The sequence below is a fragment of the Phoca vitulina genome, unplaced genomic scaffold (assembly GCF_004348235.1).
Source record: "Phoca vitulina isolate PV1807 unplaced genomic scaffold, GSC_HSeal_1.0 scaffold22, whole genome shotgun sequence".
NCBI lineage: Eukaryota > Metazoa > Chordata > Mammalia > Carnivora > Phocidae > Phoca > Phoca vitulina.
The window spans coordinates 25872792-25885810 of record NW_022589725.1 but is presented as its reverse complement, the minus strand read 5'-3'; the positions used below and the strand labels follow the sequence as shown (position 1 = coordinate 25885810).

The window sequence follows — 13019 nt, the reverse complement described above, 5'->3', positions numbered from 1 at the left end:
GAGTATAACAATGGGAATATATCAAATCACATTGCTTTTTCCAGTTTACTTTTTCTAGTTGTGATAATAGAGATTAAAAATTGCTAGACATTCACTGTAGCTATAATATTAGTCACATTGTCTGATTTCTAATACACAAATATAATTAGGCTAAGTAATTTGTTTTGAAGAAAATGCCTTAATTGAGAGAGAAGTCATATTATAGACAAAGCATTAATAAATTCTGATTAAGTCTCTAATAATGCTTTTTCACCATGGTCCTTTTAAAATACTAATTTACATATATTTAAATATATTGTTATTCTAATTTACATATTATACTAATTTACATATATTTAAATATATTATTATCTTGAAGGCATCTTAAATCCTTTAAGGAAGTAGGCCTTCTTTATAATAATCACAATCATAATTATATGTATAGCTTATATTTATTAAGCACTAAATATATATTAAGTACTGTACTAAATACATAGATTATCTTATTAGATTACCATAACAAATTAATGAAACAGATACAAAATCAGAACTAGCATACAGGCCTGTTTAACTCAAAAGCCACATGGTGGACCATTACGCTATATTGATTGATAATGAGTATAAGTATCCATGGCCCCAAAATGATCATTTGGCAAACTTGGGATAAAGGAAGTTTCATTTACAATAACATTCTTATTCTGGCATAATTTATTTTACATCCTGAACCTGAAAAAAGCAATCCTGTAGAATATATAATTTTATGAAATATGTATAATCTTTAAAATGTTTTCATATGCTTTATATTAATGCATTTGTCACTATTAAGTTGTTGAATATTTATTTAGAATTTGCCAATTGTTTTCCTAGTTTGACAGAGGACTAAATATCGAACCTGGAATCAGTTCTATAAGGTCTGGCTTACAAAGCAAACAGAAAAGACAGAATTGTGAGGCCAAATACTAAAGTTCATCAGTGAGAGAAAGAATAAAACATTTTAAATTAATAAATATAATATCAATGATAGCATTAAAACATTCATAACCTGCTCTTGAAAGTATAAGCTCACAACTTTTGGAAATATAAAATTTTGACTATCCATATTTGTCTTGAGTCAAATTCTTCAGTCTATAAAGTGAACATATCACATATATGCATGTTTTACTTCAGGAAATATGTAGGGTCATTTTTACAGTGCATCAAATAATTTTTTTAGTAATTGAAAATTTATCAGTCCTACTAATGTAGTAGACAAGCCATGAAGTGACACCCTATTATATCAGGTTTTCAAAGACTTATTTTTCTGAATATGTAAGTTAAGAAACTTTAAGTCTTTGTAAAAATGAAATATACCAATGACTATATATGTATTCTATATGGTATAAATATGTATGTTCTATTCTTTACAAAAAGATTTGTTAAAAAATGCTTATGAAAATTATTTTCTCAAATATCAAAACCTGATGTAATCATACTAGCCTACATTTCTCAGATATTTGTATCATTCAACTATATTAATTTTTAGTATCTTTCTGACATATGAATCCATGTATAAATATATAAAAGATTATATTCCTTCTATGTTTTAATATTCTTTATTAATAAATGACATTTATTTACATGGATACATTTCAATTAAGTTGTAGCTCAGAAAGTTTTCTGCTATTGTAATTAGTCTATTATTTGTAGAACTCTTTCATATTAACTCAATTTCAAGATCCTTGATTAAAGTATTTAGATTGTCTCTGATGTCAAGTTACATCTGAAAAATTATCCGTGAAGGAATTATTTTGTACCATGTTACAGGTAACTTTAAATTTATTTTCCACTATTATTCTTAAGAGTTCTAAAAGTTATGTAGAAAGTTTTTTAGTAAGAAATGATTTAGTGAAATGTTAAAAAGAAAATATCTTCAATTTTATAAAAATTTTTGTACATTGTAGATATCGAAGCAGAAGAACATAGTAAAAAGCAAAAGGAAAGAAATGCCACCACACAGGTAAATATTTTGCTAAACCATTATATTTCTCTAGTACAAAATTTAGGCTATAGGCATTATACATAGTATTTATTCAGCATGCTCAGAATTTCTTAACCAAGTAATTATACTGGCTGCTGTTTCTATTCTTTTTTTTTTTTTGCTTCATTGTCAATCAATCAATAATTTTTGTTCATTCACTTAAATATTTACTCATTCCACTGTGAGAAAATAAGAATGTTATCCCTGAGCTTTCTCATAAGCCATGACCTGTCTGAAGTTCTAAATATTAAAACAAAAAGGACAGAGACCAGTCTGGCTTATAGTCACAGGTGCTTATTAAACTTTATTAATTTCATGATTTCTTCTAACATCTTGGAAGTAGAGGATTCAACATTTTCAGTCTGTTCTCAACCCAGCGACCATTATTGATCCTATAACTGTAACTCATTTCAAGTCACTCCTTTACTTGAAACCCTTTCATGGCATCCCATCTCACAGAGTAAAACCAGTGCCTTACCTATTAGGCTCTGTGGTCTGGCCCCATATTTCTAATCTGGCATTATCTCCTACTACTGTCTCCTTTACACCATTCTGGACACATTGGGCTCTGTGCTATTTCTCAGAAACCCCAGGCATGTACCCACCTTTCTGCTCTTTCTGGCTGGAACATCCTGGAACCCAGATAACCATGTGGCTTCCTACCCTCACCTTCTTCAGATCTTTGCTCAACTGTCATCTTTTTGGAGGGTCCTTCCCTGACCATTCTGTAAATTTGCAATCACACTATTTAAAATTGCAAGCCCTATCACAACACCTTATGTCTGTCTCCCTTCCCTGCTATATTTGACCTCTCAGAGTTATCACTAAATAACATGTCATATTTTGTTATGTTTGTTCTCATTCTCCCTCCACTGGAATATAAATTCCATGGGAGCAGGGGTTTTTGTCTGTGTTGATCACTGCTATTATCCCAGCAACTAGAACAGTGTCCCACACATAGCAGGCACTCAATAAATGTTTATTGAAGAAATCAATAAATCTTAAATCCTAATTAAATAAGTAAACTTTGAAAAAATGTTTATATAAATTAAAAATTCCTCCCTACATCACCACATTTTCTAAACTCCTCCAAATTTAGCTGTTCCCCATTACCCTAACTAAAACATTCCATAATCAGCAATGGGATTATTATCTGCAGAAATAGAAGTGACCTTCGCATAAGCTCAGAGTTTATCCTTAGACAGGCAGAAGCATCAGGTCATCTGGCTTTCCCTTGTGGGCTCTTGATATCTTGTGATATGCAGTGCCTGCCCAATAACATATGAAAGCATCCTTTGTAATTAAGGAGCTCCATGAGATCGAGGGCGCTGATCATAGGTATCCTCCCCAATGCCCAGCATTAGTCAATGAGGCCCATATACTAAATACAGAAAGGACCCTAGCCCTACCCATGTAAAGCCAAGCAAAAAATACATAAACTATACTAAAAGATCTCAGAATGTGGAAAAAACAAAAGCACTATCTTCATGTCAAAAGTGAGAAAACAGAGGGGGAGGAGCAAGATGGCAGAGGAGTAGGAGACCTAAATGTCATCTGGTCCCAGGAATTCAGCTAGATAAGGATCAAACCATTCTGAACACCTATGAACTCAACAGGAGATCAAAGAAAAGAATAGCAGCAACTCTCTGAACAGAAAAGCGACCACTCTCTGGAAGGTAGGACATGCAGAGAAGTGAATCCGAGGCGATATTCGGGAGGATAGACGGCGGGTAAGGGGGCTTCCATCAGCCGCTTCTGGCAAGTGATAGAGCAGCGGAGCACAAAATCAGAACTTTTAGAAGTCGGCTCTGCTGAGGGATGTCGCTCCAGTGGCTCAGCGAGGGGTGGAACCCTCTCTGGGACAGTGTGGTCTCAGGACCCTCGGGTTCACACAAAGACCAGGGCTGCCTGAGTGTGGCAGAGCTCCCAGGTATCGGAGCAGGGAAGCCGGCTGCAGAGATGGAACCGAGGAGTGGGCTCTCAGCTCGGGGTTGCCATAAACCATGATCCACGGCACAGTGGGGCCACTGCTCCTCCAGCAGGGACCCAACAAGCGGCAGATCCAGGGAGACTCCTCTTCCTCCCCTGGGAGGAGCGGCGTGGGAGCGCACCGCAGGGATCTGCTGCGTTTGGAGACTCCACACGGGGTCCTGCGCCAGAGATAGAAATGCTCGGTCACAGGCCAGGTGAGCACGGAGTGTGGCCGGACACCAGGGAGATGGGAGTGACTGACTGCTTTTCTCTGGGGACTCACTGAGGAGTGGGGCGCCAAGTTCCTGGCCCTTTCGGGGCACAGATTGAGAGGCCGCCATTTTCACTCTCGTCCTCCAAAGCTGTACGGAAAGCTTGCAGGGAACAAAAGCTCCCGAGAACAAACCTGAGCAGATTACTTAACCCGACCCGGCAAGGATGGGGCAATTCTGCCTCCGGCAAAGACATTTGGGAACCATGGCAACAGGTCCCTCCCCCAGAAGATCAGCAAGAACCGCCAGCCAAGACCAAGTTTACCGCCAGCACTACGGGAATCCAGCACATAGAATTCATGGCTTTTCTCCCATGATTCTTTAGTCTTTCAAAGTTAATGTTTTTTTTAACTTTTTCTTTTTTTTTTTTTTTTGAATTTTTCTTTTTCCCTTTTTCAGCCAACATCTTACCAATCCCTTTTTTAAAAAATCTTTTTTATTTTTCATTTTTAGAGTCATATTCTATCCCTTCATAGCAGGTAACCTTATTTTTGGTATATATATATAAGTTGTTCTCTCTTTAAAATTTTGGGATACAGTGTCTTCTAACAGACCAAAATATACCCTAAATCTCTAGTGTATGGCTTTGTTCTAGTCTCCTGCCTGATCACATTCTCTCCCTCTTTCTTTTTTCTTTTTAAATCCTCTTCTTTCTTTTTTCAACCAACTTCTTATCTTATCATTCCTATTATAAAATCTTTTATAATTTTCATCTTTACAGTCGTATTCCATCCCTTCATCGTATTTACCCTTATTTTTGTACAAATATAAGTTTTTTTTCTTTAAAATGTTAGGAGGTAGTTTCCTCTAACAGACCAAAATACACCCAAAATCTAGTGTCTGGCACTGATCTATGCACCAGCCTGATCATATTTGATCATGTTCTGTTTTTTTCTTTGTTTCTTTCTTTTTATCTTTTTCTTTTTTTTACTCTTTTTTCTATCTTTACCTTTCTTTTCTCCTCGTTTCCGGTTTCTTCTATTTGTTTAGTGTATATTTTTCTGGGGTCATTGTTACCCTGTTAGCATTTTGTTCTCTCATTCATCTATTGTCCTCTGGACAAAATGACAAGATGGAAAAAATCACCTCAAAAAAAAGAACAAGAGGCAGTACCGACTGCCAGGGAACTAATCAATACAGACATTAGTAAGATGTCGGAAATAGTGTTCAGAATGACGATTTTAAAGATACTAGCTGGGCTTGAAAAAAGCATGGAAGATATTAGAGAAACCAACTGGAGAAATAAAAGAACTAAAATCTAACCAAGTCAAAATCAAAAAGGGTATTAATGTGGTGCAATCAAAAATGGAGGCTCTCACTGCTCGGAAAATGAGGCAGAAGAAGGAATTAGTGATATAGAAGAACAAATGATGGAAAATAAAGAAGCTGAGAAAAAAGAGATAAACAACTACTGGATCACGAGGGCAGAATTCGAGAGATAAGTGATACCATAAGACGAAACCTTAGAATAATTGGGATCCCAGAAGAAGAAGAAAGAGAGAGAGGGGCAGAAGGTATATGGGAGCAAATTATAGCAGAGAACTTCCCTAATTTGGGGAAGGAAACAGGCATCAAAATCCAGGAGGCACAGAGAATGCCCCTCAAAGTCAATAAAAATAGGTCAACACCCCGACATCTGATATTAAAACTTACGAGTCTCAGAGACAAAGAGAAATTCCTGAAAGCAGCTCAGGAGAAGAGATCTGTAACCTACAATGGTAGAAACATTAGACTGGCAACAGACCTATCCACAGAGACCTGGCAGGACAGAAAGGACTGGCATGATATATTCAGAGCACTAAATGAGAAAAATATGCAGCCAAGAATACTATATCCAGCTAGGCTGTCATTGAAAATTGAAGGAGAGATAAAAAGCTTCCATGACAAAAACTAAAGGAATTTTCAAACACGAAAACAGCCCTACAAGAAATATTGAAAGGCGTCCTCTAAGCAAAGAGAGAGCCTAAAAGTAACATAGACCAAAAAGGACCACAGACAATATACAGTAACAATCACCTTACAAGCAATACAATGGCACTAAATTCATATCTTTCAGTAGTTACCCTGAATGTGAATGGGCTAAATGCCCCAATCAAAAGACACAGGCTATCAGATTGGATAAAAAAACAAGACCCATCGATATGCTGTCTGCAAGAGACTCATTTTAGAACCAAAGACACCCCCAGATTGAAAGTGAGGGGGTGGAAAACCATTTACCATGCTAATGGACACCAAAAGAAAGCTGGGGAGGCAATCCTTGTATCAGACAAATTAGATTTTAAACCAAAGACTGTATTAAGAGATGAGGAAGGACACTATATCCTACTTAAAGGGTCTATCCAACAAGAAGATCTAACAATTGCAAATATCTATGCCCCTAACATGGGAGCAGGCAATTATATAAGCCAATTCATAACAAAAGCAAAGAAACACATCGACAACAATACAATAATAGTGGGGGACTTTAACACCCCCTTCACTGAAATGGACAGATCATCTAAGCAAAAGATCAACAAGGAAGTAAAGACTTTAAGTGACACACTGGACCAAATGGACTTCACAGACATGTTCAGAACATTCCATCCCAAAGCAACAGAATACACATTCTTCTCTAGTGCCCATGGAACATTCTCCAGAATCGATCACATCCTACCTCACAAATCAGGTCTCAACCGGTACCGAAAGGTTGGAATCATTCCCTGCCTATTTTCAGAGCACAGTGCTTTGAAACTAGAACTCAATCACAAGAGGAAAGTCAGAAAGAACTCAAATACATGGAAGCTAAAGAGCACCCTACTAAAGAATGAATGGGTCAACCAGAAAATTAAAGAAGAATTAAAAGAATTCATGGAAACCAATGAAAATGAAAACACAACTGTTCAAAATCTTTGGGATGCAGCAAAGGCAGTCCTAAGAGGCAAGTATATAGCAATACAAGCCTTTCTCAAGAAACAAGAAAGGTCTCAAATGTACAACCTAACCCTACACCTAAAGGAGCTGAAGAAAGAACAGCAAATAAAGCCTAAACTCAGCAGGAGAAGAGAAATAATAAAGATCAGAGCAGAAATCAATGAAATAGAAACCAAAAGAACAGTAGAACAGATCAACGAAACTAGGAGCTGGTTCTTTGAAAGAATTAACAAGATTGATAAACCCCTGGTCAGACTTATCAAAAAGAAAAGAGAAACGACCCAAATAAATAAAATCATGAATGAAAGAGGAGAGATCACAACCAACACCAAAGAAATACAAACAATTATAAGAACATATTATGAGCAACTCTATGCCAGCAAATTAGATAACCTGGAAGAAATGGATGCATTCCTAGAGATGTATCAACTACCAAAACTGAACCAGGAAGAAATAGAAAACCTGAACAGACCCATAACCACTAAGCAAATTGAAGCAGTCATCAAAAATCTCCCAAAAAACAAAAGCCCAGGGCCAGATGGCCTCCCAGGGGAATTCTACCAAATATTCAAAAAAGAATTAATACCTATTCTTCTGAAACTGTTCCAAAAAATAGAAATGGAAGGAAAACTTCCAAACTCGTTTTATGAGGCCACCATTACCTGGATCCCCAAACCAGACAAAGACCCTATCAAAAAGGAGAATTACAGACCAATATCCTTGATGAACATGGATGCAACAATTCTCACCAAAATACTGGCCAATAGGATCCAAAAGTACATTAAAAGGATCATTCACCACAACCAAGTGGGATTTATCTCTGGGCTGCAAGGTTGGTTCAACATCCGCAAATCAATCAATGCGGTACAATACATTAATAAAAGAAAGAACAAGAACCATATGGTCCTCATTAGATGCAGAAAAAGCATTTGACAAAGTACAGCATCCTTTCTTGATCAAAACTCTTCAGAGTATAGGGATACAGGGTACATACCTCAATATCATAAAAGCCATGTATGAAAAACCCACAGCGAATATCATCCTCAATGGGGAAAAACTGAGAGCTTTCCCCCTAAGGTCAGGAACACGGCAGGGATGTCCACTATCACCACTGCTATTCAACATAGTATTAGAAGTCCTAGCCACAGCAATCAGACAACAAAAAGAAAAGGCATCCAAATCGGCAAAGAAGAAGTCAAACTCTCACTCTTTGCAGATGATATGATATTTTATGTGGAAAACCCAAAAGACTCCACCCCAAAACTGCTAGAACTCATACAGGAATTCAGTCAAGTGGCAGGATATAAAATCAATGCACAGAAATCAGTGGCATTCCTATACAGCAACAACAAGACAGAAGAAAGAGAAATTAAGGAGTCGATCCCATTTACAATTGCACCCAAAACCATAAGATACCTAGGAATAAATCTAATCAAAGAGGCAAAGGATCTGTACTCAGAAAACGATAAAATACTCATGAAAGAAATTGAGGAAGACACAAAGAAATGGAAAAATGTCCCATGCTCATGGATTGGAAGAACAAATATTGTGAAGATGTCAATGCTACCTAGAGCAATCTACACATTTAATGCAATCCCTATCAAAATACCATCCACTGTTTTCAAAGAAATGCAACAAATAATCCTAAAATTTGTATGGAACCAAAAAAGACCCCGAATAGCCAGAGGAATGTTGAAAAAGAAAAGCAAAGCTGGTGGCATCACAATTCCTGACTTCAAGCTCTATTACAAAAACATCAAGACAGTATGGTACTGGCACAAAAACAGACGCATAGATCAATGGAACAGAATAGAGAGCCCAGAAATGGACCCCCAAGTCTATGGTCAACTAATCTTCGACAAAGCAGGAAAGAATATCCAATGGAAAAAAGACAGTCTCTTCAACAATTGGTGTTGGGAAAATTGCACAGCCACGTGCAGAAGAATGAAACTGGACCATTTCCTTACACCACACACAAAAATAGACTCAAAATGGTTGAAAGACCTAAATGTGAGACAGGAGTCCATCAACATCCTAAAGGAGAACACAGGCAGCAACCTCTTCGACCTCAGCTCCAGCAACTTCTTCCTAGAAACATCCCCAAAGGCAAGGGAAGCAAGGGCAAAAATGAACTATTGGGACTTCAAGATAAAAAGCTTTTGCACAGCAAAAGAAACAGTCAACAAAACCAAAAGACAACCAATAGAATGGGAGAAGATATTTGCAAATGACATATCAGATAAAGGGCTAGTATCCAAAATCTATAAAGAACTTATTAAACTCAACACCCAAAGAACAAATAATCCAATCAAGAAATGGGCAGAAGACATGAACAGACATTTTTCCAAAGAAGACATCCAAATGGCCAACAGACACATGAAAAAGTGCTCAACGTCGCTCGGCATCAGGGAAATCCAAATCAAAACCTCAATGAGATACCACCTCACACCAGTCAGAATGGCTAAAATTAACAAGTCAGGAAACTACAGATGTTGGTGAGGATGCGGAGAAAGGGGAACCCTCCTACACTGTTGGTGGGAATGCAAGCTGGTGCAGCCACTCTGGTAAGCAGTATGGAGGTTCATCAAAAAGTTGAAAACAGAGCTGCCCTATGACCCAGCAATTGCACTACTGGGTATTTACCCCAAAGATACAAATGTAGGGATCCAAAGGGGTACGTGCACCCCGATGTTTATAGCAGCAATGTCCACAATAGCCAAACTGTGGAAAGAGCCAAGATGTCCATCGACAGATGAATGGATAAAGAAGAAGTGGTATATATACACAATGGAATATTATGCAGCCATCAGAAGGAATGAAATGTTGCCATTTGCAACGTCGTGGATGGAACTGGAGGGTATTATGCTGAGCAAAATAAGTCAGAGAAAGACATGTATCATATGACCTCACTGATATGAGGAATTCTTAATCTCAGGAAACAAATTGAGGGTTGCTGGAGTGGTAGGGAGTGGGAGGGATGGGGTGGCTGGGTGATAGACATTGGGGAGGGTATGTGCTATGGTGAGCGCTATGAATTGTGCAAGACTGTTGAATCACAAACCTGTACCTCTGAAGCAAATATTACATTATATGTAAAAAAAAAAAAAAGAAGATAGTAGGAAGGGAAAAATGAAGGGGGGGAAATCAGAGGGGTAGACGAACCATGAGAGACTATGGACCCTGAGAAACAAACTGGGGGTTCTAGAGGGGTGGGGTGTGGGGGATGGGTTAGCCTGGTGATGGGTATTAAAGAGGGCACATACTGAATGGAGCACTGGGTGTTATATGCAAACAATGAATCATGGAAGACTACATCAAAAACTAATGATGTATGGTGATTAACATAACATAATAAAAAAATGTACTAAAAAAATGAGAAAACATGCCAGGGTAGACTGCTCGTATATCTCACCAACTTCCAATGGAGTATCTGTTTTTTTAAACTTCTTTAGTACCAACGTCATAGAGCTCAGACAGCGGAAGTGAAAATACCAAGGACTCTACACTGCAGCCAGAGTAAAGTAACCTCTGTTCACTAAACGTGCCATATTGTTTCATGACTCCTTTGCAAATAAGATATTATCTGGCTGAAAACACCTTTCCCCATCTCTAACCCCATTGTAGACTTGGTAAATTCTGATTATCTTTCATAATAATTACTATTTACATTGTAATTTTTTTAAACCCACCGAAGTATAGCTTCTCTTTCCCAGTTTTTCTCTTTCTGGCTTTACAACTCCACAGTTCACAAAAAGAGTGTCATCTACTCTATTCCCCCAACATGCACTTTCTAAACACACACACACACACACACACACACACAGTTAAAGACATTTTGTCTTGTGTAAGGATCTAATATTTTCAGGATTTTTGTGTATTATTTTCTTCAGTATTAAAGAATGATCATGATCACAGAAATGATAAATCCCCAGGTATCTAATGTACTACCAGGGAGTAACTGATGCCCCTTTAAGGAGCAATTCAAGTGTACCACTGAGGGGCCATTATGACAATCACCACCAAGAGCAACAGTGAAAACTCTGAAAACAAGGAAAAGGTAGCCCAGCTCTCAGCACTGAGCAGTTTCACCAGAGTTCCAAGAGTGCTCAGTTTCACTCTGTATTTCAACTAGACAGACACAGTCTTTTTGTTTTTGAGATAAATGTCTTGTTCCAGTAGATTGATGTTTTTCACATATTTTGGTACCTTGATTTATGTCATTATATTCATAATTCGTATTCATAATCATGTCCTACAGTTATGTGATGATTTAGTCTTTGTGAAATCCCTTTGCATCATTTTATTCCTCCCAACATTTCTGTAAAGGATGTCAACGGTTATTTAAATAGCTAGTTATTACCCCCAATTTACAAAGTAGAATAACTAAGCCCATTCAGATTTAAAAGATCTTTGTATTACAAACATTCATTCAACACAATGCCTACCATGTACCAAATACAGTTACTGGAATTTGGAATTTCCAAAAATTCTGATTTTTTTTTTAGCTTTGTGAAGTCTCTGTTTGATATTGCTTAAATTTGATTTCATGAGCTTCTAAAGGGTAAGAAAGTATCTTTGTTGCTGTTGTTGTTATATAAATGAAGGCTTTTGTAATAGGCTAGCAGTGTTTCAAATGGTGGAGCTTCTACTGGTCTTTCAATTCCCTCAGTCGTCTGATGGCGGACTTTACTGTGACGGCAGAAGTGGTGGTATAGGTCCAGGTATCACCAGCTTCCATTTTCCTGCAGGAACAACAGTGCCAGATCCCCATATCTCATCTGTTCATCTTGGTTTTGCCACAGAAGGAGCAAATGTACTTGGTGTGCTGGCTTATTTCAATTTTCTTCACCATTCTCCTGAGGGAGGCCACCATAATAGGTCTCATATTTACCAATGATTTCAACATTCTTGGTGTATTTAGCCATGTCACTGCAAACTAGCTCCAAGCCCAGAGAAGCAAGAAAATATCTTTTAATCTTTTCTAATGCAATGCTTTGCATGCAGTATGTACAATAAGGGTTTACAGATTTAATTAAACGTGTTACTACCATCTCCCCAAGACTTTGGTTATAAAATGGGTGGTTTCTCCATCCCCTGGACCCTTACTTTCTTTCTAATCACCTCTCTTGGGGTCCTACTTCTCCAAATGTTACCTTTACCCTCACTGTAGCTGAAATCTAGTTTTCTCCTGAGAACTTCCCCTGAAGCCCTCTCAAGCATTTTCTCCCTCAACACAATTATGTTGGTCCTAGTTGGGGTGGTGGGTATCCTTCCCTTTCCTTATTGCTACATTTTTATTGGGAGAATAATAGGAGATGAGGATGGAGAAGTGGCTAGTGGCCTTTCTCTCCAGATCTCAGAGATTTCAGTATGCATGAATTCTAGCTTCTCAATCCCATTATTTAGATTTTTTTTTGCTCCAGTAACTACGTACACCCTCTCTCTACTCCCATGGTCATAATCTGGACTATGTCTTTTCCAAATTAAAAGTTTAAGCTTCCAAGTCTCTGAAGACCACCTGGGGCTTTCCAAGTTACTCCATCAATGCTTCAGTCCCACCAGGACCTCAAATCCATGTGCCCCTTTCACTGTTCATCATTCACATCCTCATATCCCTTCTTAGTTAGCTGAGAGTTGATGGCTACACTACAGGAGCACAGTTCCTTTTTCAAAACCTTGGGAACAAATGTGTTTCAGAATTCAAGGGGTTTTGTTTGTTTAATTGTGGTAAAATATACATAAAATAACTATTTTAAGTGTACAGTTGATTAGTGTTAGTATACCTTAGTACATGTATTGTACAATCAATCTCCAGAACTCTTTCATCTTGCAAAACTGAAACTCTATACCCACAAAACAACTATCCACTT

The 13019-nt window shown here is 37.6% G+C and overlaps 1 protein-coding gene across 3 annotated transcripts in view; it reads left to right on the top strand.

Moving 5' to 3' along the window:
- Positions 1 to 13019, top strand: part of SEL1L2 (SEL1L2 adaptor subunit of ERAD E3 ligase) — a 137491-nt gene that overhangs the window by 28368 nt on the left and 96104 nt on the right. Inside the window, exon 2 of one of the 3 annotated variants that reach the window (XM_032419652.1) lies at positions 1920 to 1975. The exons of the other annotated variants lie outside the window; for them this stretch is intronic. The gene's annotated coding sequence lies outside the window, so the exon portion shown is untranslated. The remainder of the gene's footprint in view (positions 1 to 1919; positions 1976 to 13019) is intronic. 3 annotated transcript variants of the gene reach the window in all.